This window comes from Rhinolophus ferrumequinum, chromosome 13 (genome assembly GCF_004115265.2).
Source record: "Rhinolophus ferrumequinum isolate MPI-CBG mRhiFer1 chromosome 13, mRhiFer1_v1.p, whole genome shotgun sequence".
Taxonomy (NCBI): domain Eukaryota; kingdom Metazoa; phylum Chordata; class Mammalia; order Chiroptera; family Rhinolophidae; genus Rhinolophus; species Rhinolophus ferrumequinum.
Window position 1 is genome coordinate 24,891,874 of NC_046296.1, and position 26,019 is coordinate 24,917,892.

Sequence of the window (26,019 nt, forward strand, 5' to 3'; positions counted from 1 at the left end):
ACTGAGTATATACACAGTCATGGTGGTGGCCTGTCTGCCATGACCTGAAGCCAAGTAGGTGAAGTGACAAGGCACAAAGCAACATCTAATTTGCTTTGAGGTAAAGTGCTTATAATGTGACAAACAGCAGGCACCAAAGAAAGATTCCTTGTATCTCAGAATATTAATAAATTAGCTATGGGAGAATAAGATGGTCAAAGAAAAATCAAAGGAGAATTCAAACAATGAATGATTAGCGTGCTATTTTATTTGTATACGAGGAAGATAAACTGACAGATTGATTCTATCTAATAAAAAAAGAACAGGATTTGTATAAGGAAAATGAGAAAGAGGTGAAAACAAAAACATATCTGGGGGAAAATGAGCTGTTTTCCTTTTCTTAGGTAAATGGTGATTAGAAGAAGCTTGCAACCGTGTGAGTTATTTATGAATTCTCTAGAAAACTTTAGAGGTTAGCTGTGAAATATTCATGGTGGACTGTCTCGGCCTGATGTCTGCCTGTGTCCTTTTTTAACACCTTTTGTTCATCTTAGGTTTGTTCTGCCCATCAAAATTTCTCCAGGGCTTACAAGTAAGAAGAGTAAATGGTTCTACTTCAGTAAGACATAGTATTGAAAAGTGACCAAGTTAAAATTTTATAAGAGGATTTTCTGGGCAGCTGGTTGGCTCAGTGGATGGAGTGCAGTGCTCGGAGTGCAGTGCTCATAACACCAAGGTTGCCGGTTCGATTCCCACATACGCCAGTGAGCTGAGCCCTCCACAACTAGATTGAAAACAACAATTTGACTTGAAGCTGATGGGTCCTGGAAAAACACACTGTTCCCCAATAAAAATTTTTTTTAAAAAAAGAGAATTTCCTCTAACAAGTGATTGGCTTAATGAAATTAAATTGGTTTAATCAATGCATGGAATTAGCTGACTCACGTAACTAAAAAGTATAGGGGTAGACTTCAAAGACTTCAAGCATAGTGCGTGATCAGGGATTCAGTTTTGGTTTATAGAAACACATCAGAAAAGAAAGCATATGTAAATTCTACAGTGTTATTAGACACAGGGGAACTGACATAAATAAGCTTAAAATAAAAAGGCTTACATAAAGCACAGCCAAGTTGTTAACAACTCTGGAATTGTGACAATTGCTAATGATAAAGGGAGAATTTAGAAACATAAAGACAATTTGCTTAGATAATTTAGGTCTAAACAAATACATAATTCTCAGACAGACAGACAAGTGGGTTTTCTAAAAATAATTTCCTTACTTTAGTTGACTGTCTGGGGTCCTTATTCCCATTAAGAAAGCCATTAAAAGATAAAACAAATGAGAAGAATTAGACTTTTTTATACATGATAAGTTTTTCTGAGGATAGATTCAAATGATGAAGATCTGTTATGTTCCTTTTTATGTTTGTTTTTAAAAAATATTTATTTACTGAACCTGAGGCAGATTAGACAACCAATTTTAAATGCATATATTTTAATTCAATTTCAAAGTGTTTTCTCCCTCTCTCTCTCTCTCTCTCTCTCTCTCTCTCTCTCTCTCTCTCTCTCTAACACACACACACACACACACACACAAATTGGCATACAACAGTTGGTCTAAAGTGAAACAGTCACCTTAAACTATTCCAAGTATTTTTACCCAAGGTTGAAAAATTGTTTTTCCTGAATATGAAAACCTGTAACAAATTTAAATTAATTATATAAAATTTGTTATGTGTAGTTTTACTCTTATAAAGATCAAAAAAAATGTACAAGTAACTAATATACATCAATCACAGTATAATCCTGGCTCATCTCCACACCAAAACCAGATGCTCCTTTAATTTTAAACGCATCACCAGAGACCAAGAGAAAGTCATTTCGTTTCATACAAAACAAAATTCCCATGTGCCAAAAAAGATCCAAGAGAAACAAAAACAAAAACCCTAGTACCGACAGTGATGTTCAGTACCCTAATTAAAAAATGGTCAAATGCCACTGATCAAAAAAAGAATAGTGGCTGTATATCATTGCAGTGAAATCAAAGAGGCTTTAACCCTTTGCCTTCAGAAATCTAGATTTTTCCAATTACATAAATACATACCTACTGTGTGCCACGAATAGAGAAAGTGGGTATGCCAGCATAGAAAGAAAAAGAGCTACCGTTAGTTGAAACAGCCAGAGAATTGGCTTTAATAGAGACTTCTTACAAGGTCAGGCAGAAACCAAAAAATGGTTATTAGCTGCTTGTGTCATCAATTTAAGTATAGGTGAAGTCCTACGGTTCAAAGGGAAAATCTAGGGAGAGAAATGTTGTTACAGATAAGTCTTATCTTTAAAGTAAAAACAAGATAGACAAAGTGTAAAAGTACCAACCTGGTAGCATACTCCGAAGTCAGAGCTCTGCCATTAGGTGGGTAGAAACTGTCATGATCCAGACAGTTGTTTCTCGTAAGGACTCAACAAAATGAATCTTTAATGAACCGCAGGATGAGGAGGTCTAAAGAATGCAGTCAGTTTAGTAAAGTTTTTTCCAAACTGCATTTTATTATGACAACGAAAGAAGATGTAATAAGGACTATACGCCTCCATTTCATTTACAGCATTGGAACTCTGAAAGGGCCTGTATAATGGAGGCAGAATTCAAGTAAGAAATGGTGCTAATCAGATGTCAGATTCTCACTCTACGTTTCCTAAAATGGTGTTTTCCCCTAATAGCTATTACACAACGAAACATAAGCTATGAATGTACAGTTCAGAAAATAAAAATGTAAAAACTAATGACATTAGTATCACCAAGATGTTTGGTAAACAGTGTTATGAGTTTCGGATCACCAGGAAAAGGCTTTTTACACAACCCTTGGGACTTCAAAAAATCTCTTCAGATAGTAGATCTGCCTCCACCTCTTGGCAGCTGGAACAAGAGCTTCAAAGAAGGACGGAAGGCCCACTCTGCTGTTTGTGTTGCAATTTTTTTGTCATTGACCCCTCTGTGTATTCTCTCCTGGACTTCCATGTCTTCCTGTTCACGTTTCACAGCTGTCATCACCACTCATGGTCATTTCTTCTAGCTTGTTCCGGTGAGCTTGTGTCCATGTCTTATCCTTTTGTCCCCCATTCACGTCATTATCTTTGGGGTCACGGTAGACATCCAATTGCTAAAACAAAACTTACGTGTTCCATCATCCATGTGAGCAGCAAAAGAGTATTTCGCACTGGACTCCCGGCATCCTTTATAAATCCCTTTATGATCGATCAGGCTCGGTAATCCCCACGTCGATATTCAGGAAACCGCCCTCGGCCACTTTGAAGATGAGGTCCCTCGTGGTGCCTGCCCGAGGGGACCCGCTCCAAGAAGCACTCGTTGGCATGTGTGTGATGCTGACAAAGTAGCCCGAGGCCGTGGGTGGCCAGCAGGGTGGCCAGGAGCACCTGCAGCTCAGCGAGCTCCACTGCGGTGGGGCTGGAGCCCAAGGCAGGGCCAGCACTGTGGCCTCAGCGCCGCCCGTGCAGGTTGCGCCACCTCTCTATTCTATTCCTTTTAACTATTATAGAATAATTTTTTATATTATATCAATTTATAATAATTTAAATTTTTATCTCCATATGTAATAAAATAATTCTCTTTTCATTTGTTCCTATGTCCTTTGTTCATGGAGTTCTATTTGAAGTAAAAAGGACTTTGAAATCAACCTAGTGTAAGACTTGGAGAGAGATAAAAATGGGATTTGGTGAGAGAAAGAAGAAGGGAAGAGAGAAAATTATAAGGTAGAAAATATCATAATATTTTAAAAATTCTCATTGTTCAAACATCTTACAGGATTAAATAATTTTTCGAATCTTCTCATTGTCTTTTAGGTAAGGTTAGCTGCAAGCACTATATTCTTTAATATTTTGAATTACCATTTAATCAATATCCTTTTAGAAATGTATAACTCAATTCTAGCTTTAAACAGCTTCATTGAGATATAATGTGCATACTATACAATTCACCCATTTAAAATGTATAATTCAGTGGCTTTTTAGTATGTTCACTGAATTGTGCAACCATCATCATTATTGATTTTAGAGTATTTTATTGCCTCCAAAAGAACCCTATATTCCTTCGCTATCACCCCCAACCCCCCCCACACACACACCAGGCAACCACTAATATACTCTCTATCTCTATAGTTTGACTTCCCTGGACATTTTATATAAATGAAAGCATACCTTTCATGGCCCTTTGTGACTGGCTTCTTTTATTTAGCATGTTTTCAAGATTCATCCATGTTGTAGTATGTATCAGTGCTTCATTCATTTTTATCACTGAATAGTATTCTATTATGTGGGTATAACACATTTTGTTTACCCATTTATTAGTTGATGGACATTTGAGTCATTTCAACTTTTTAATTACGATGAATATTGTTGCTATGGACATTCATGTACAAGTTTTTATACATATTTACAGCTGTGCAAACATATGTTTTTATTTCTCATTTTTCTTAGGTAAATATCTAAGAGCAAAATGGCAGGATCACATAGTAACTTTATGTATAAGCTGTTGAAGGACTGCCAGACTGTTTCCCAAAGTGGCTGCATCCTTCTACGTTCCCACCAGCATTAGGTGAGGGTTCTCATTTCTCCACCTCCTTGCCAACACTTTATTATCTGTCTTTTTTATGACAGCAGTCTGAGGAGTGTGAAGCGGTATTTCACTGTGATTTGCATTTGCATTTACCTGATGGCTGATGATGGTTGAGCACCTTTTCGTTGTTGATTAGCCGTTTGTGTGTTCTTTGGAGAACTGCCTATTCAGATCCTTTGCTCATTTTTAATTGGGTTACTTACCTTTTATTATTAAGTTGTAATAGTTCTTTATATATTCCAGATACAAATCCCTTTATTTTGTCTTTTGTTGTTTGTGCTTTAGATGTCATATTGAAGAAGCCATTGCCGAATCCAAGGTCTCAAAGATTTAAGCCTATGTTTTCTTCTATGAGTTTTATATTTGTCGCTCTTATATTTAGGTCTTTGATCCATTTTGAGTTAATTTTTGTATATGGTATGTGGTAGGGAATGAACTTCATTCTTTTGTGTGTGGATATCCAGTCATCCCAGCACCATTTGCTGAAAAGACTATTTTTTCTCCATTGAATTATGTTAGAACCTGTGTTGAAAATCAGTTGACCATAAATGTGAGGATTTATTTCTGGACTCTTAATTATATTCCATTGATCTATATGTTTATCTTTATTCCAGCACTACATTGTAGCTTTGTAGTTAATTTTGAAATTGGAAAGTGTGGGTCCTCCAACTTCGATATTGTTTTTCAAAATTGTTTTGGCTATTCTGGGTCCCGTGAATTTCTCTATGAATTTGAGGATCAGTTTGTCAATTTCTGCAAAGAATCAAGCTGGGATTTTGATAAGGATTGTGTTAAATCTGTAGATCAATTGGAGGAGCGTTGACCTTTTAAATATATTAAGTCATCTGATCCATGACTACGGGATGTCTTTCCATTTATCAAATGTTCTTTAATTTCTGAGTAGAGGAAGAGAGTCTTCAATTTCTTGGTCATCTTCACCAGGAATTTAGCCTCTGCAACTTAGAAATGGAGACATTGAAATGCCGGGGTCACCTCCCGGTGATATACTGTATCCCTTGACTGTGAACTAAGGGGAACGAAAATCCTGTTTTTTTGGTCAAATATACTGGAGTGGCCCTTCCATCAAGCTCGCTGGAGGAGGGGAGAGACGGAGCAGGTTGCGGCTCAAGTACCACAGACTGTTGCTCTTCAGACTGAAATTTAGTAGATTTCCTTGAATAAATATTGCTTTGTTTGCTGTATTATCTTCAGATAATATTCAGAGACTTTAAATGGGTGTTTTTTGTAATTTTCACCTGTTTTGGTTATTTCGTAGGTGAACAGATCCATGCATAACCTCATGCTGCCATTCTGGAAACAGAACCCCTTGAATTTTAGCTTTTGCAAATAATCTAGAATAATTAAAGTAACTGAAGTCTTGAGAGGAAATGGTTCTTATTTGTAAGTGAATAACTACTACACACTCAATTCTTTTGCAAATAATTCTATTGGCTAGATTAAAAAGCATTGTCATGAAAATAATGTTTTCTTTTTAAAGCAGCACGAGGTGATACATGGATCTGTTCCCTCACTTGTATTTACAAACCCCATATATAAATACCTATTTCTCCTTTATGAGGTGGACTTAAACAGATTTTTAAACCTAAAGCTAGTGATGATTATAAAATACAATGAAACTCTAAGGCTTTATGTTTGTTTTGAAACAAACATATTCATAGGCAATTGTGTACAAATTAAACTTCCATCTACTAGGTTGAATTCATCTGCCCAGGATATGTGTTATTTATCCTTTCCCAAAAATTCTTTCATATTGGATTGTATGAAATATGAATTAATAGCAACCACATTCATTTCACTTTTATGAATTATTAGTTTCTTTCTTAGGTTTTGTTCTTATTTTGATGACTTAGCTTTTAGTAGCACAAGCATGTGCAAAAGAAGAGACAGAGCATTGCTTTGTAAACTTAGAAAAGCTATGAACTGTGCTAATTCTTATTTTCTTGAAGGTTGGCCAACAATTAATAATCCAGGACATCCTACTCGTAAATACAGAAAACACCAGAAACATACAAAACCTCTTCCATTTTCAAAAACATAGAACGTGTTAAGCTAGAGATGACAGGAGTTACTGATAGATAGAATGTGGGGTGTGAGAGAAGACGGAAGCATGACTTGATGACTTTGGGCCTGAGCTAGTGGAAAGATGGAGTCACCATTAAATGAAGTAGGCAATTCTGCAGGTAAAGCGAGTTTTGGGGTATGGGAAGCTTATCAGGCATATAGTAATAATTAAAATGTTTGGGCTAGTGTCTTAATCCCAGCTACACACTCATACCTAATTTGAACTTTGTCCCCTTCTTTCAGCTCTGGCTTGCTTTAGGCTGGGAAGGCAACAGTCAGGGAGAGGGCATGGTCAGCTTCTGGGTCTTTATTCTCACGGTGGTTCTTCTCTTCCCCAGCTCTCACCAGACAGTCTCCAACTCTTCCTCCTGGACTGGAAGAGACAGAAAGATCTCACTGACTGGCACCTCGTGGAGGTGCCCTCTGGTGGAGCTTCTCTTAAGTTCCTCAGAGAACTTGTGCTGGGCTCTTTGATGACAGCTCCGTAGACTCTGGAAATACCCCTCCCCTGACTGCTGTTTTTGAGTTCTCCCTTTCATCTTTCAGGCCACCTTTCTATTGGGATCTCGTGGCCTCTCCAGGACTTGAATTTGTCCTATAAGAACCATCATGCTTTGCCCTGCCCTCGGAAGGAATGTAGCCCATATCCAGTGCAGCCCTCTTTCCTCTGCCACTACCTGCCACTTAGGCCTGGAGAACTTTTTCAGAACTAGGTTTGGCACTTGCCTCTGTACCACAAAAATTCCAAGAGGCACCGGTCAAACTCTCCAAGAGGTTCTTTTGGAGTTCCCTCTGTTGTTTGGCTAGCATGAGAGGACATAAATACTAGAATACAAAACAAAACAATAATCTTACAATACCAAGCATTACCAAAAAATGTGGAACAACTAGAATTATCATATATTGCTGGTGGGATACCTCTTTGGAAAACGTTTGATAGTATATACTTAAAGCAACCTGGCAATTCCATATCTAGTTAGATACCTACCACATACATACATATATACATACATGCATGCATGCATGCATACATACATACATACATACAATCAATAGAAGATATATAGAGGGATGGTCATAGAAGTACAAAACTCATAAACTGGAAAAAACCCAAATGCCCATCAGCAGGAAAGTGGATAAATAATGGTTGCATATTTTTTAAACGGCATTAAAACAAAAAGGTATGAACTACTGCTACATGCACTATGGGTAACTTTCACAGACATATGTTAAGTCAAAGAAGCAAAATACAGAAGAGTAAATGCTGTTTGACTCCATTTATATGATGTTCAAGACAAAACTAATCTGCTGTTAGAAGTCAGGATAGTTGAGTAAGTAGTGATTAGGAAGTGGGCAAGAGGGAGGTTTCTGGTTTGTGGAAATATTCTATATCTTAATATGGGTGATGGTTAAATTTTGTAATGTAATGGGTTTATGCATCCTAAAATTTCATCTAGTCGTACAATTAAGATTTTTGCATTTTATAACGTGTATGTTATATTTTACTAAGAAGATAAAAACAAAATTTCTGGAGAAATGTTCTCCCAAATATTCATGCATTGCATTTTCATTATTTGATAACATGAGCCTGGGATTACTTATGAAGGATGCTTTAGTTGAGAGGACATTCTAAGCCAAAATACCCTGACAGAGACATTTTGGAAAATGAAAATATTCTAAGTGAAAACAGCCCTCTTCCTTTGCTGCCTGTGGATGCAGTTTTCCCTGTGCTTCTTAGGGTTCCACTTAGTCATCAGCTCAGCTCCCAGAATTTACCAGCAGGGGTCAGCACTGTACAAAACCCACACTCTTGAGCCTGCTATGAGTTGGAACTTTCTTCCCAGTTCAGTCAAATTGCCCTGGCCTTATCAGTTCTCTGACTTAACATCTCCAGCTACACTTTTCTGTTACCACCACTCACTCCCATGGTCATGATATAGATCAGAAACTTCACTGCCTTCCTCACCCACCCAAATACACTCACTCATTCTTCCACTTTCTCAACTAACGCTCCAGCAGCGCTCCTTTCACCTTTTCAAGTCCTTCAGTCCAGTGACCTGATGCTTCTCCCCATCCTTCACCAACCGCTTATCCAGCCCTGACATCATGGGTCATCAGTGTAATCACTCTTACAAACACCTGCATTCAACTCTTTGACCATACCGACCCAGCTATTAACCCATTAATGATTTCCCACTGCACTTGGCATAAAATACAAAAATCTATCAGAGAGCCCCCAAGGCCCGGCATGCCCAGCCCTAGACTGGTACCTCCCCCACCCCACGCTTTCCATCCTCCCCTCCCTTCCTCCAAGTCCACCCTCTCATTCTCTTTCCTGACAAGGTGTTTATTTCCTTCAAGATACAATTTAAAAATATACCCATATTTGTGTGCTTGTTTGTTTAATGTTTGTTTTTGACTTAAAACTGTGCACTCCACAAAGGCAGCAACTATTCTGGTTTGCTCATCTTTTATACAAGTAGTGCCAACCACTTGCTGGATCCACAGTCGATGCTCAATAAGTATCTGTTGAATTAGAGTATCAGTCCAAACCTTGAAGACAGGAGACAGATGTGGGGCCTTCTGTTGCTTTAGAAAAAAACCAGCACTTTATATTTGTATAATATTTGTCCTATCAAATCACTTCTCATCCATTATTATAATAATTGCATAAGGTAGGTTGCATAAGATAGATATTATAATTCCCATTTGATAGATGAAATAAATGAGGCACAAGGAGAGTTGACTAAAATGTCAGAGTAAGGATTAAAGCCAAAATCTCTAACCCACCCATTTGTGCATCTAAACCAGTATATGTAAATGTTCAGTCTCTTGATCAAACTTGTAGCGGAGAGGGTAGCTTAATAGTTAAATGCTCAGATGTGATCACACAGCAGCCTAGCCATTTGTCCCCCCCAACCTTTCCTTAAGGAAAGAAGAATTTGTGGGACTGTGCCTCTCTGGCATTGAGTTTATAATATCCTGAGTCTCTCCATCTGGTCTTCAAGAGAAGGGTCTGCAGTCAACGAGGAGTAAAATTCCTCGCGGGAGGGACAACTCAAGCCAGATGGGACCCCGTTGAGACCCCAATGAGCTGTTATAAGAAATAATAGGAGGGAGCCTTGCCCCTCCTTCCTCTTGTTCTTGTGGGAAGCTGCTGCTTGCCTCTGCTACTCCCTCTCACCTTATTGTGAGAGAGGCCCATTAGAGCGATAAGATCAAGCTATTTCTGCTCAGCTCATGACACAGTTTCACCCCGAGAGACTCTCTCCCCCAGGGTGGTGCATACCGCATACCGTATCTTAGTCATCTTGGGATGATATGCTTCGGCTGCTTTGGGACAAATACTTGGGTATTGAAATCATTTTTTGAAATAGTGTAAGAGTTTCACAGACCCTGCCTCTAATCATGTGATGTTCATTGTTTGTAATCAATAAAGACTATCAATGACCCGATTCGGGGCTCCAGTCTCTTGAGGCTGCGAGTCCCTTGGTCCTCTGTAATTTAACTGTATATAAGTCTCTGTCTCTTTATTATAGTTTAACCCTCACCGCCTCCCTCGGCTTCCCATGGTTTGTGTTGTGCAGGTCGCAACACTCAGACTCTAGGGACAGACTGTTAAATTTCCAAATCCAGATCAAATACTTAGTTGCTGTGCCCTTGGGAAAGTTACTTAACTTCCCTGAGCTTCAGTCTCTTCATCTCTAAAGTGGAAATAACAATACTATCTCATGAAGTTGTAGTGAGGTTTTGAAGATACTTATATATCTTCACTACAAAACCTAACTACAATATATATATACAGAGATATGTGTATGTATATACCATATGCACACAGTGCTGACCATGGTACATGGGAAGCACTCAATCAAAAACAGTTATTTGTGGAAGTCTTTTGAGAATAATAATTATGTTTCATACTCCTCTGTAACTCTAACAATTAGCGCAATGCCTTTCACAGTGATTTGTTTTGTTTTGCTGAGAAAAGCTTTATTGTTTCAATTTGGTCCACCACCTGGGCAAAGGCTCAAGGGTGGTTAGAAGGCTGCCTCTCGCGGTTGTAGGGAGAGTCTCAGGCAGAAGCCCAATGCCAGGGAGACACAGAGGGGCCCCTCAAAGGCCTCTGGGCTCCAAAGTCTCCTAGTCGAGCTTGAGGGTAAGCCTTTTGAAGAGATATACTCGTCAAGCCCAGCCTGGGGGCTGGTAGGCATGTAGAGGTTAGTCAGGTGGTTGCCCATCTTCTTGATGAGTTTCACCTTTTCATACAGGAAGTGGTTCTCCCGGAAGTGACAGAGATGTGGGTCTGTGCGGGCAGCACCCAGGGCCTACAGATCCAAAAGGGCCTGGTTCAGGTTCTTCTCCATGACCATGGCAGCTTCCATGGCATCCTGAGTTTTACCCCACTCATTTTAGGGAGGCTTCTGCAGATCCTGGAAGACGGTGTGGCCATCACGCTGGTTTTGTATCTTCAAGAGACGCTTGGCGGCCTCACACTTCTCCTTGGCCAACTTGTGGATGAAGCGGCCCACGTCCTCCAGAGCTACATCGTCGCAGTCGAAACAGAGGCCCAGAGAGAGGTAGGTGTAGGAGGCCCGCAGATGCAGGTTGACCCGTCGGTTGATGACGGCCTCTACCTGGGTGGAACAATTCTGGTGAACTTGGGAGCTCGTGGTTGCTCAATAAAGGAGTTAAGCTTAAACAACGGTGTTGGCTGGTCTCAGAGGCCAAGGATGGCTGAGTTGGTTCTGAAGGTTGAGACTAGAAAAGAGGTTGGAGGGTGGTGGGAGGGTGGAAGAAAGGGTATCCCTGGGTCTGTTTCATTCACACACTGTTGAAGCAAGAGACAGATCCAGGGGACTGCCGAGGGATCTCACAGTGATGTTTAATACAAATGTTTGACGAAACCTGGCAATACTGGGATTTCTGTTTTCTTGAATTGATCCGTATCTGTGAATACTGTTGCCTTTAAGGAGTGAAAAAAAAAAAAAGTGAAATATGTACCCTTGGTGTTACCATTCCCATGTGCATACGCTTTAAGACCTGAAAATTAGGAGCAGGCTGCTAGTTGCCTGTTCTGTGTTAGTTCTCTCATTTTAGTGTCCATTTTCCTGTCCTTCTTTGGAAGAGTGTAATTGATATAACTTGTCTTTCTAAACCCCTTTTATTCTGGGATGGGTTATATACTATAACCATGGCAGTTATTGTGATTTAACCTAACAAGTCATTGAGATAATGGGTTAATCTCCATCCTCATAGGAGAGGATAGAAAATTAAAGAGTAGGATGCAAAGTAGGCAGATTGGTTCTCTTTATGATGTTTTCTAAAGAAGTTTATCAGAATGGAAAAAAATCACATGCCATTTGAAAAATTGCTTTATGCAGGATAAAGCGATAATTAAAAAAAAAATCCACAAGAAAGAGGTAAAGGTCATGACATTTTATTTATTTTGCTTGGGTCCTTTTAAAAATGTGTTTTGCTGTAATATTTTTGTCTACTGCAGTTATGAATACAAATATATAGAAATAATGGCCCATAATGAAACTTGTGATACACATGAGTGCAAATTTAATGGAGGTTTCCCTGGAAAAAGAACACAAATGACTAATGGGTTGCAATATGTCAGAACAGACTAAAATGTTTTTGTTTAACTACATATGGTGATGCCTCTGTCTCTGTTTTTGTCATCATTTATTAACATTTATTACATGGTCACTTGAGGTTATGAATCTGCAGTAAACATTTGTTAAAAGTACAGTGAAAGCATTCTTCCCTATTCTGTTTCTTTTGTAGAATTCAGTAAACTATTAACAGTATAGAACAGAACAGTCTCCATCTCAATGTTCAATAATCCAAAGTAATGAGGTCCAGGCTTCCAGTTTTAGTTGAAAAACTAGAAATTATTAGCTTCAATAGGTTCTCTTGTACCCACAGTCCATTTTTTTTAGAAATATTTGATTCTTTCCTTTTGTTTACAACTTTTCAAAGTAATGAGTTGGTTCTCTAGCATTCTCCAAACATGACCAATGAGATTTTTTTTACTGTATAATTTTAAACTTACTATTTATACAGTCTTAATGTTTTAATTCATTACAACTATAATTTCTATTGATAATGAAATTGTCCCCTCTTTGGTCAGTGGGAACCTCGTCATGTTTGCTCCTGAGTCATTCTGACATGACCCTATTAATCACTGAAAACTGCTTTCTGGTAGACTAAGATGGTCCATGACTCCTCGTGTATATATTTCCTGCTTCAGACCTGGAATTAGCCATTTCTTCAAGAAGCTTGCTTCTTTTTGATAGAAAACTATATGTAGAAACTACAATCTAATTGCTAAAGATGTTCATTATTACTGAGCTAGTCATTATTTGTAGGCTTCTTCAGAAAGGTACTTTTAACCAAAAATTCTAATTGATCCATTTGATGTATGTTGTATCTCATTCTATCACCTCACTTTGGAATGTCTTATTTTCCCCAAGGTCTCAGGGACTCCTTTTATGGACTTGAACACTCATCTTCCCATCTGGATTTTTTGGGAAGTATCCTCTTCTTCTCTAAAAATCTTTAACTGTTAGAAACTGATCAATTTTGAGCTCCTTCTTCAAGGAGCCTATATAGCATAATTCTCAAGGAGGCAGCCTTTGGAAGCAGGTTGCCTGGACTTGAATCCATAATGTGGGACATTATCTTGATGCAGTGATGGCTTTCAAGCATCCTACCAGGCAAGCTATCCTAGACAAGGTCATGGGGCAGTAAGGCTTGCAGATCAAATAAAGATGCTCAAGTCACACAGTTTGTCGAATCACCTTAAAACATACAGCGAACCATATTACTTGAATCCTGTGTTACACAAAGTTCTAATGTTCTCTCTGTTTCTTTCTGCCATATCAATCTTCCCTGCTAATGGTACAATTACAAAGACCAAAGTCATGATTGAACAAGGGTGCTTAACAGGAAGTTATCTGAAGCAAACGTACACTTACTTTTTTGGAAAGAAGCGGGGACAAGCCCTTCTGGCCAAAAGTTATAGCTTGCCGATTAGTCTGCTGAGCAGCTGTGGATTTTATCTGCATCTTTTGGATTGAGCACATGTGGAGCCAGAGTGGGACTGTAATGGGTGTCATCAGTGGATGCCTGGTTTTGGACATGATACTAAGATTTGATAAAGATATCATGGTTATAGTTAGAAAAAATTTTTTAAGAGATGTGGGTTTGAAACAAAGCAGGAGAACTTGATAGTATTATTTTAGCACTTGGGGTTAGTAGAGAGCAGTTGCCTTTGATTTCTGCTTCTTGGTTCTGTATTCACACTAGCAATTCAAAGTGGCGTACAGAGTGTGATCTTCAGAACTGAGCTCCCTGGGATTTTCCCAGTGCTCCATGGGGTTGAGGGAGGCAGTGGGAGACAGGGAGTAGAAGTTAAGGATACAGGGTTGTGGAAGACACCACCATGTTCACCACCACAATGAGTTAAAGGCCTTATGGGCAAATATGGGTTTGCTTTGAAAAGTCAGGGTTGAACCACTTTTAATCACATTCCTAATTGCAGGACAAGTTTATGGCACCAAGGATAAACATTAAATCTATAACTGTGATTTTCAATACGTCCTATCCAACTTAAAAACAAAGTGTTGTTTTTAATAAACATTGCTTCAGCCACTATGGAAAACAGTATGGAAGTTCCTTAAAAAGTGAAGAGACGAGCAGTCATATGGTCCAGCAATTCCTTTTCTGGGTATTTATCCAAAGAATATGGACACACTAATTTGTGAAGATATATGTACTCTTGTGTTCATCACAGCATTATTTACATTATGGAAGCAACTTAAGAAAATGTGATATACATACTATATAATCACTCAGCTATAAAAAAAGATGAAATGTTGCCTTTGAGACGACATGAATGGATCTTGAGGGTATTATGCTAAGTGAAATAAGTCAAACATAAAAGGACAAAAACTGTGTGATGTCACTCATATGTGGAATATAAAACAAAAAAGTAACAAACTAATAAAACAAACTCATAGATACAGAAAACAGAATGGTGGTTACCAGAAGGAAAATGGGGAAAAGGGAAGGCCAATTGGGCAAAGGGAGTCAAATATATGGTAACAGAAGGAAACAAGATTTTTGGTGGTGAGCATGCAATAGAGCATAAAGATATTGAATTATAATGTTGTGCACCTGAAATTTATATATTATTAACTAATGTTACCTCAATAAATAAAAAAATAAATAAATAAAAAATAAACATTGCTTCTTCTGATAATCCCAAAGTATCTAGGCAAGATATTTCAGGTTAATGTGATCATTGGTAGAAAATTTAAAATGTGAAACCTCTGATATTGTATATGATATGAAAATTTGAGAATAAGTTTTTATTTATAAGACAATTTATAAAATATAATTTTAAAATATCCACAAAATTACCATCCTAATACAATTATTTTTAAATTTTGTGCTGCTTTTTACTTACATAGATAATCCTTAAAGAATTATCATAAGATTTTTCTATTTTACATTCTGCTTTTTCATGTTTCTAAGTCTTCCTAATTATCATTTTAATACCTTATATTTTACTTTGTTGATACACCATAACTTACTAAGCTATTCTAATGTTGGATCCTTAAGTTACTTTCACTTTTTAAAATATATCATAGTCAGTGCCACTGGGAAAAGCTGTATTAATGTTTGTTTTTGCTTTGCTTAAATATTTTCTTTGGGATAAATTTTTAGAAGTGAAAACACAATATCATGCATATCTCTGAAAGCCAATCTGATTTAAACATTCCCTACATGCTATCTTGTCTCTGTGGATCACTTTTTTCATTTTTCCTTCCAAGGTTATCAGAAAAATCCTAGTGCTATCCAAAAGGAAGTTCTTTGCTGCTCCTTGCATCAATAATATACACACATGTTCTAGAATGGTCCTGTGACACAGCATTAAGCTACATCATCAGTGTACAATAGCTGACTGGTTTAGAAAAACAGAATAAAATGCAGCCTTGCAGTGGCATATGACTTTTACCCCAGTTAGATAAATCAGTAACCCAGACACTCTGTGGTACAGGGGATTTAACTAACTTTGTAAACCAAGTCAGGAAGCAAAAGTAAGGAGCTGTGGCTACCTTCCTTTCTGAAGGAAAAATGGATGAGAAATAATTTGGTGAGGGGTTCCAAGCAACATGTTGTTGGTAATCTCACTAAACATGTCTTCCCTCCCACCGCTAAGGGAAAAATACGCTTCAAGAAAGGATTTTAAATGACTGCAGCAAAGAACTTCCTTTTGGATAGCACTAGGATTTTTCTGACAACCTTGGAAGGAAAAATGAAAAAAGTGATCCACAGAGACAAGATAGCATGTAGGGATTGTTTAAATCAGATTGGATTTCAGAGATGACTGTAAAGAAAAGCCCAACCAAAATATCCCCCACCTCCCAATTAACCCATGGGAGACTTTTAGGGGAGTTGAATGAGCTGTTGTTGGTTTACCTACTACCAAATGTTGACCATATACCGGGGGTTGGCAAAAAAACATATACAAGTGCACACTGGTCAACGTTGCTCAAGCAGTAGTTCACCATAACCAGAAGTGTCTGGATGCTGATGGTAACCACTTTGAGCACTTCCTGTAATTGCAGAAGTCAGATATGACTTGCATGCATCTTTTGTTATCAGTGTATATGGAGTATTACAATTGTAATAGTTTTTTCCTTTCTTAAAATGTGTATACATTTTTTTGTAACCCTCTGTAGTTTATCTGATTTCAGACTGTCCCAACAAGGACCAAAATACACCACCACCCTTACCTGAAGCAGTCACCTTGAGCTAACCTGGAAGAATACAGAGTCTGTGCTTTTAATTTGTTAAGTGATGAGAGAGCTACTCAATGTTTTTGAGGCAGTTTCACCCTAGCTCACTTCAGGTAGTTTAATTTGGCAGCCACAAATGGGATACTATAAACAGAAGGTATCTGACTTAATTGAAACCTTCAGTAACTGTTTCTGCTCTGCCACTTTTGGTTGAGTAAGCTCACATCACTACTTGGTTCATTTTATTCTTCGCAGCTGCCCGCAAATGCAGATACTGACTTAGAAATTGCTGTGGGTCAAGTGAGGGGAGAAGTGTCTTTTTCGTTTTGGGAAAAGACATTCAAAGTTCCCTTAACTCATTTTCAACATTTGGTAGTAGGTAAACCAACAACAGCTCATTCAACTCCCCTAAAAGTTCCCCATGGGTTAATTGGGGTTTGAGGGTATTTCAGTTTAATCTGGGTGTTGGTTTCAGAGGTGTGCTCAGTTTATGAAAATTCGCTGAGATATAGACTTATGTACATTTCAATAAAAAGTGAAACAACAACAAAATAAAAACTACAAGGCAATATCACTTCACAGCTACCAGAATAGCTAAAATAAAAAAGCAGAAAATACCAAGTGTTGGTTAGGATGTACAGCAACTGGATTGCTCACATGTTACTAGTGGAAACTTACCTTAATACAATCCCTGTGGAAAGCTAGCATCATCTGTTAACAGTGAAAATATGTGTATCCCATGATCTGATAATTCCACCCGTAAGTAGACATACCTGGCAGAAATTTGTCTGTATTGTTGCCAAAAGATATGTATAAGATTTATATGATACCATTTGTTCAATATATTTTAACAACTTTATTGAAATATCTTTGACATATAAAAATTGTATATATTTAATGTGTATGTTTTAATGTTTTGATATATTGTGATATCATTTCTAAATCATCAGATTGAGGAAAAAATAAATTTTGGTATATCAAAGATATGAACTTTATACAAATTATATGTATATATTTGGTGGGATGTCCCTGAGAAGTTAAGTGAAATAAGTTACTTATATACTGAACTCATTCTTGTAAGGATAAAAAACACAAAGACAAAACCCCTTTTCTGTGCATTTACGTAAGAGCAGGAAGAAAAGACTGTAAGTAAATAGATCAAAATATGGTAGGGTAAAATTAAATGGGAAAGGAGGAGTGAGATGATTAGCTTTTTTTTTAGTCAGCTCTGTATTGTCTGATTTGCTAAAACCAGAATTGTTACTAGTTAATTTTTTTTAACTTCATTTATTTAAGTGTGTTTTTCCAGGACCCATCAGTTCCAAGTCAAGTAGTAATTTCAATCTAGTTGTGGAGGGCGCAGTTCACATTGGCCCATGTGGGGATTGAACCAGTAACCCTGATGCTAAATTCACTGCGCTCTAACCAACTTAGCTAACCAGCCACCCCATTAATTAATTATTTTTGATTGAGATATAATTCACATACCTTAAAATTCACCATTTTCAAGTATAAGTTCAGTAATTTTTAGTACCATATATTCAGAAAGTTGTGCAAGCATCACCACTATCTAATTCCAGAACATTTTAAACACTCCCTTGGGCCCCTCCAACCAAAAATTCCCCTGTACCCACTATCCATCACTCCCTATTCCTCCTGGCAACCAGTAATCCACTCTCTGTCTCTATGGATTTACCTGTTCTGTACATTTTATATAAATGGAATCATATAATACCTGTGTGACTTTTCATGTCTTGCTTCTTTCACTTAGCATAATTTTTCTGAGGTTCAACCATGTTGTATCATGTATCAATAGTTCATTCATTTTTATGGCAGAATAAAATTTTATTGTATGGATATAACACATTTATCCTTTCACCAGAAGATCACCATTTACATTGTTTTTACTTTGGGGATATTATGAATAATGCTGCTATAAACATTTGTGTACAAGTTTTTATGTGGACATATGTTTTCAGTTTTCTTAGGTATATACTTAGGAGTGGAATTGCTAGGTCATACAGTAACTCTATGTTTAACCTTTTGAGAAACTGCCAGACTACTTTTTAAAGCAGCCACATCATTTGACACTCCCACTAGCAATGTATGAGGGTTCCAATTTCTCCACATCCTTCATTCACTTGTTTTCACCGTAGACCCCCTTACCCATGGTTTTGCCTTCGGTAGTTTCAGTCAGCCAGGGTCAACCAAGGTCCGAAATATTACATGGAAAATTCCAGAAATTAATAACTCATGTTTAAAATTGCATGCCATTCTGAGTAGCATGATGAGATCTCATGCCCTCTTGCTCATGGTGTCCAGAACGTGAATCATCCCTTTGTCCAGCGTACCCATGCTGTATATGCTGCCTGGCTGTTAGTCACTTAGTAGCCATCTTGGTTATCAGATTGACTGTTGTGGTATCGAGTCCCTGTGTTCAAGTAACCCTTATCCTCAGAAGGTCAGGAGTAGCCTACCGCTACATCACAATGCCTGTGTCACTGACCTCACTTCATCTCATCACTTTGGCATTGTATCACCTCACGTCATCACAAGAAGAAGAGGGGTACTACTATACAGTAAGATATTTTGAGAGAGAGACTACGTTCACATAACTTATTACATATTTCTATAATTGTTCTTTTTTATTATTAGTTATTGTTAATCTCTTACTGTGCCTAATTTATAAATTAAACTTTATCATAGGTATGTATGTATGGGAAAAACCGTAGTGTGTTTAGAATTCAGAACTATCCACAGTTTCAGACATCCCCTGGGAGACTTAGAATGGATTTTCTTCAGATGAGGGGGAGGACGAGTGTATCTATCTTTTCTTATTATGTCCATTCTGGTGATTATGAAGTGTATCACATGTGTTTTAATTTGATTCTCCCTAATGGCTAATGATGTTGAAACATCTTTTCATGGGCTTATCGGCTACGTGTATAACTTCTTTGGCAAAATGTCTATTCAAGTCCTTTGCTCATTTTTTTATTTGGTTATTTGACTTTTTATTTTTGAGTTGTAAGAGTTCTTTATATATTCTGTGTGGAGGTCCCTTGTGAAATATATGATTTGCAAATATTTTCTCCCATTTTGTGGGTTGTCTTTTTATTTTCTTGATAGTGTCCTTTGAAGCATAAAATATTTTAATTTTGATGAGTATAATTTACCTATTTTTTTTCTTTGATTTCTTGTGCTTTTGATGTCATATTTAAGTATATGAAATATGAAAAATGAAAGTATACACTATGTTTTCTTCTAAGAGTTTTATAGTTTTATCTCTTAAATATAGTTCTTTGATGCATTTTGAGTTAAGTTTTGTATATGGTGTGAAATATGAGTCTACTTTCATTCTTTTGCATGTGGATATCCAGTTTTCCCAGCTTCATTTGTTGCAAATCTATTGTTCCCCTTCCCCCCATTGAATTGTTTTGGTACCTTAGTTGAAAATTAATTGATCAGAAATGTATGGGTTTATTTCTGGACTCACATTTCTATTCCATTAATCTATATATTTAGACTTATGCCAGCATCACATGTCTTGACTACCATGTAGGTAATTTAAAAAAATAATAAACAAATTTAAACAATATATTTGATTGAATTTAGTCATATAACATCAAAGACTCATGAAAGCTCTCTCTGGGGATCTTACTCTGTTTTAAATATCTATTTATTTGTTTTCTGTTGCTGCTAAACAAATTACCACAAACTTAGTGGCTTAACGCGAAAGAAATTTACTATGTTGTATATCTGTAGGCCGTAAGTCTGACATGGGTCTCATTAGGCTTAAATCAAAGGGTCAACAGGGCTAAATTATTTTCTGTAAGTTCAGGGGGAGAACCTGTTGCTTTGGACAGCTTTTAGAGGCTGCCCATCCTTCTTCAAAGTCAGCAATATTGCAACTCAGGCCATTCTGCAGGCACATTTCCCTCTGATTCTCTTCTGCTTCCCTCTTCCCCATTTAAGGAGCCTTGTAATTATATTGGGCCTTGTAATTACCTGGATACTCCAGGATAATCTTCTTTTAAAGTTATCTGCCTAGCAACCTGAATTCCCCATTGCCGTCTAAGCTAATATATTCACAGGTTCTGGGGATTAGGATGTGGACATCATTTCTCAGGGAGTAGGGAGAGGTGTTATTCTGCCTACCACATTCACCATCACAAACCTTGAATCAGAATACAAACTTTTCTTCAGTGTTATTGAGGTGTAACTGACAATTAAAATTGTTAGATATTTAAGTGTACATCTTGATGTGATATATGTGTACGTTGTGAAACAACTCCTCCCATGTAGCTAATGAACACGTCCATCACCTCACATACTTTTTTTTTTAAGTGACATTAAGAGGACATTTAGGTTGTACTCTCTTAGCAAATTTCAATTATACAATAGTGTTATCAACTCTAGTCACCATGTTATGCATTAGCTCCTCAGACCTTATTGATCCTATAGCTGAAAGTTTGTCCCCTTTTACCAACCTTTTCCCATTTCCCCCACCCCTCAGAGCACAAATACTTTTTAATAGTTTTCATTGATGTTGGTTAAATGAGTGCATTTAGCTCATCCACAAGTAAATAACAAGGCTGGGGAGAGGACACAAGTGTTTTAATTCCCAGTGTTATAATCCACTTGCCTCATTTTTCATTCAAGAAATGTTTATTGAGCATTTAGATGATGTGGCATATAACCTATGCTGCTTTAATAAAGGCATTTTAGGCTTAACCAACTTGTTAGGTTTTGAGTTCAAGATCTGAAATTTAAAAATTTTAAATAATTTTCAAAGAAAATTTAAGGATGGCTGATTATTTATAAAGAGCAGACAGTACAAAGCTTACTAATCAAGGGAAGTCAAAAGTCATTCAATAACCAGGATGGTGCTATCCAGGCCGGAAACGCCAGCGAGGATGGTAAGAAAGGAACAAAGGGAGGTCGAAGGCAGTCCATGTTAGGGTGCCACTCCTTGCAGGGATGTTTACAAAATGGACTTGCGGCTTTTACAAGAAACATGTTTTCACATCTACACTAGATGCTTTGTTACTGGGGAAGAGGTTGAGAAAAAAGGAAATGTATCCATGCAAGAGCAATAAAGGAAGCTCCATATGTGGCCGAAACAAGGGGGAAAAACAAGAACTATTACAGAGTGAGTTCTTTCATTTTTCAGTTATTCAACCACATAAACACCAGGCATTGTGCTGTCAAGAACATGGCTCTGAACAAGGCACAGAACCCTAATGCAAGCCCCTCTCCCAGGTCCTCCCTCACTTGGGTGCTGCCACTCCGAGAAAGGAGGGGGCTGAGAAGGCTGAGCCCATCCAAGTCTGCCTCCTACTCTTCCTGACCCCACTAACAGTAACACCCCTTGCCCTGGCCTCTTTAATTCTCTGTGTCTCCACCCCCTGTCTTCTTCCCACAGGGCTTGGCTGCTCCCATCCTTCCATCACCTTCCCCTCCCCAACCACCAGGATAATCCTCAAACTATAATAACCCCAAACGATCCATTTCCCAGGCTGAGTTTGTCAAATAACCAGATTGGGGTGAGGCAGGAGTGGTATGCAGGACTGGAAGAAGCAAGGAGGAGAGGAGTATGGGGAAGAGTAGGAAGCAGGAGCAAGGACCCTCCAGCTCCTGTCCCCTTAAGAGGGCAGTGTAGCAAAGTGGTTAAAAACCTGGTGTCTGAAGGTCCAGATTGCCTGGGTTCAAGCCACTTGCCACCTGAACCACCTCAGACATGTCCATTAACCTCGCTGTATCTGTTTCCTCATCTATAACGTTGGAGGAATAATTCTTTCATAAGGTTGTATTCATAATATGGGTAAAGCACTCAGAGCAGTATCTTGCACACAGTAAATGTTCTGTGTTAGCTGAAAGCATGATTTGGGGAAGCCTCTGCCACTGTGACATCAAGGTAGACCTGCTCAGTTTTCTCAGTTCTCCTCTGTAGCTCTCTCTATTCCTGGTGGCCCCTGGGTGGCTCTTGGACAAAACCCAACATACTCAATGTTTCAAGACTAACAAGACCTTCTAGGGTCAACAGTCTAAATTCACATTAAGTAGAAAAAGGAAGTTTGCATCAAAGGGACAAATCTGCAAAGGCTTCCAGGGTCCCATTGTAGATAACCTCTGAGGTTGTTATGCAGAGTGGTTTCTTTCCTCTTTTTCTCAACTTCCTGCTTCTAGACTTGGCCCAGGGGCCCACCTCTGCCTAACAACGCCCGTTTCAGAGTCTTTCCAACGAGATACATCTCTTGGCAGCCCTCCTAGAATGTGCAAGCAGCTCATTTAAAAATAGAATCCTTTTTTCCTTTGGTCCTTCTACATTTAGTATACAGTGTACTGAGTGGAAAGATAGTCAGCAGAGTTCTTCCTCCCATTTTCTTCCCTTCTCTCCGCCCTTCCCCTTTTCTTCCCTTTTTATTTTTTTTGCTCTTTGTTTCCCTGAATCCCTCCCTATGGCTCAGAATGGAGCTGATATTGTCCTGGATTTGACATTGTTCTGAAGCAGGAACAAGAGGTTCCTAACTCTAGGAAATAGTAGTTTCTTCTCTGAAGTTGGTGCTTGGCTGAAAAGGGAGAGAGAGGAGGCTCTTGGGTAAAGAACCAGAGCTGGTAAGAGAAGCAACTAACTCCAGGGAAGAGACATTCCCTGAACTGATTAGTTCATTTCTTGAGCAATCACTCTTCAGCTCCTCAGGAGTGGCCAGACTTCATTTTGCTAGACTCTTGTATAAAATGCTTGATGCTGGACCCACGCATTTTCCTGGTCTTCAATCCAGTGTCTTTTATCTCTGGGTTTCAGGCGATAGCTAACATCAACTGTCTTTATCATTTAAACAAATTGCCTGCTGATCTTGGATCTACTTATATATGATTTATTTTGTTGCTTATTGCCTCAGTTATGGATGGAGGCGTTCCGTGTTCAGGAAGCCCAAGAATGAATGAGATTAGCTTGACGTCTATAGCAACCTCTCTCTAAAAATGAATCTTTTCAGAGTTACGCTCAGGGACCAGGACCAGGGTGGGAATTTGCTCTTAATTTACAGATACCCTATTTATCTCAGTTGTGGTTAGACTGTGAAAAATATTTCAGAGGAAAGAAAATACTTTCATTTTTTAACCTCAGTTTATTTTGTGTAAGTAGACGTGAATAGCACCTCTTTTTTTAAAAAGTTAGCTGTGTGATTCAAACAAAAAAAGTCAAGTTGTCATTTAAGTTCTTTATTTTGTAAATTAGTCTCTGAATGTCATTGGTTTGTTTTGAAAACTGAATTGTTTTTATTTTGATTTTTTTTTCACCAATTCAAACAGCAATGTTGTGACTTGGCCTCTTCATTCTGTAGAAGAGGAAAAATAATTTTTCTTCTATTCTTCTGTATTCTTGGCTGACACTTTATAATAAAAAACATTAGCAAGAGAAAAACACACAGAAGTTGATTAACATGTATACCTCATATGTAAAAGGGAGATACAATGAAAAAATGCGTAACTCCCCAGCTGCTTTATAATTCAGGATTAAATACCATCTTAATAGAGAAAAGGGATGTAGGACTCCTAAGGAAGGGTAAACGATCTTTAGAAAAGATGAATGGGCCCTTAGAAGAACATATGAGAAGTATGATTGTTTGTGATTGCATTTGCCTGGATGTGGCATCCACGTCTAATCTCTGCTCCTGTGATAAGAGTCCATCTTCCTTGGTTGATGAGATACCTAAGGAGGGGATTATATGAGAGTAGAGTTCTTTTTGGAGGATCTGTCATCAGGCAAATAAGGGGAGTTCAGAGCAAGCCTCTCTCTGAATTTTTTATTTTTCAAGTGCCTTTAGTTCAAAATAATCAATATACCAAAGCAGCATTTTTGGGGTGGCATGTTCTACTACCCTTCAATCCTTTAGAGTCAATGGCTTGGAGTTTCTTAGGTTGCTCATTTAAAACAATCCAAGGGAGTTATTAGATTCTTTGCATGATTACTCCAGTATTATTTAGATCAAGGAAAAATAAATTTCTAGGTTTTCTAAGTGTAAAGGAGAAACTCTGAAGTTAGAAGAACAATTCCCATCTTCCCATGATTGACTTTTGTATCTGACTCTCCTCATTTTAGTAAAGTTAAACAATCAGAAGAGAATGTCCACCAGCTCGACACTATACCCACTCTCAGTTTTCTCCCTCAATCGTTGCTCCTTCCAGGTTCTTCCTCCTCTCCCAGACCTCGTAATTTTGGGGTGCCCCAGGGGAATGAATGCAGATAGTAGCCCTGTTATCTCAGTTAACCTTTTGACTTTATGTTCCATTCACTCCTGTGTTTGGGAGTGAAGAAGCAAGATATCTGGGGGGAGGGGGATTGTTCAGAATGAGTCACGAAGATGTCCCTCTGTGGTATGCAGATTGTCTTGAGCTAAAGGCAACTTTAGCTGTGGGCTCAGGAGAATCTTCTGCCCCTTCCTTAAATACCTAGAAGAACTTGAATTAGGGGACTCGCCCATAATAATAGATTATCAGAGATAACCTCTTTTGTCCTGCCTATGGGGGAGGACAAGCTTCTATTTTCTAAGCATCTGCTCTTCTTATGCTGCAATGACCCTTTGAAACCCCCAAGGCACCTTACCTCATCGCTAGCTCAGGATGTTTTATAGACACATGTTTCCTTTCTGTCTCTGAACTTCTTGTGCATGCAGGGTCTCTGACTCTCATGTATTAAATTTGGTTACTTTCTAATCTGTCTCCTGTCTATTTGATTACTAGACGAGCAAAAAGAACCTGGAAGGAAAAGGACAGTTTGTTCCTCCCCGTCTCCAACTCTCAAATGGTTCCCTTAAACAAATAACATAAAAGCATCTATAAATAGAGAAGTATAGAGCAAATATGGCAAAATGTTAACAATTCTTGAATGGAGGTATATGTACTAAAGACATATACAATTCTGTAGGTCTGTAAAGGTACATGTTAATAGAATGGAAGTAAATCTGACAACTCCCAAATTATGTTTCCTGCCCAGACCTCTCTCCTGAACTCCAGACTCACATATCCAACTGCTCACTGACTTCCCCATTTGGATGTCAAAGTAATAAACCCCAAACCAAACCCCTGATCTGCCCTCCTCCCCACAAGCCTGCTCCATCAGCAGCTTCCCCACCGCAGTTGATGACAAGTCCATTTTTCGTAGTTGTTCAGGCCAAAAGCTTTGGAGGCACTTTGACTCTCTCTCCCATACCACATTCCATCCTTTAGGGAATCCTGTTGGTTCTGCCTGCAGAGCACAGACATTGATCCCTTTTTACTGCTGCCACTGTAAACCCTGAGCTAAATCCCTCCAGCTCTATCTTGGATCATTGCAGGAGTCTTCCAGTTGGTCTCCCTGTTTCTGCTTGTCCCCCTCAGTTTATTCTTAACGGAGAAGCTAATGAGACCCTTTTAAAATGAAGTCAAATTGTGTTCCTTCCCTGCTGAAAAGCAGGGTCTCATCCCGAGTAAACAAAAAGAGAGTGGAAGCTGAAATTCTTCAGTAGCCCCAGG

At 38.3% G+C, this 26,019-nt stretch overlaps 2 pseudogenes; both read right to left on the reverse strand.

Moving 5' to 3' along the window:
• Positions 1-2,828: 2,828 nt before the first annotated feature.
• LOC117033354 (transmembrane emp24 domain-containing protein 2-like) lies at positions 2,829-8,796 on the reverse strand (annotated as a pseudogene).
• Positions 8,797-10,831: 2,035 nt separating this feature from the next.
• Positions 10,832-25,660, reverse strand: LOC117033355 (ferritin light chain-like; annotated as a pseudogene).
• Positions 25,661-26,019: the final 359 nt, after the last annotated feature.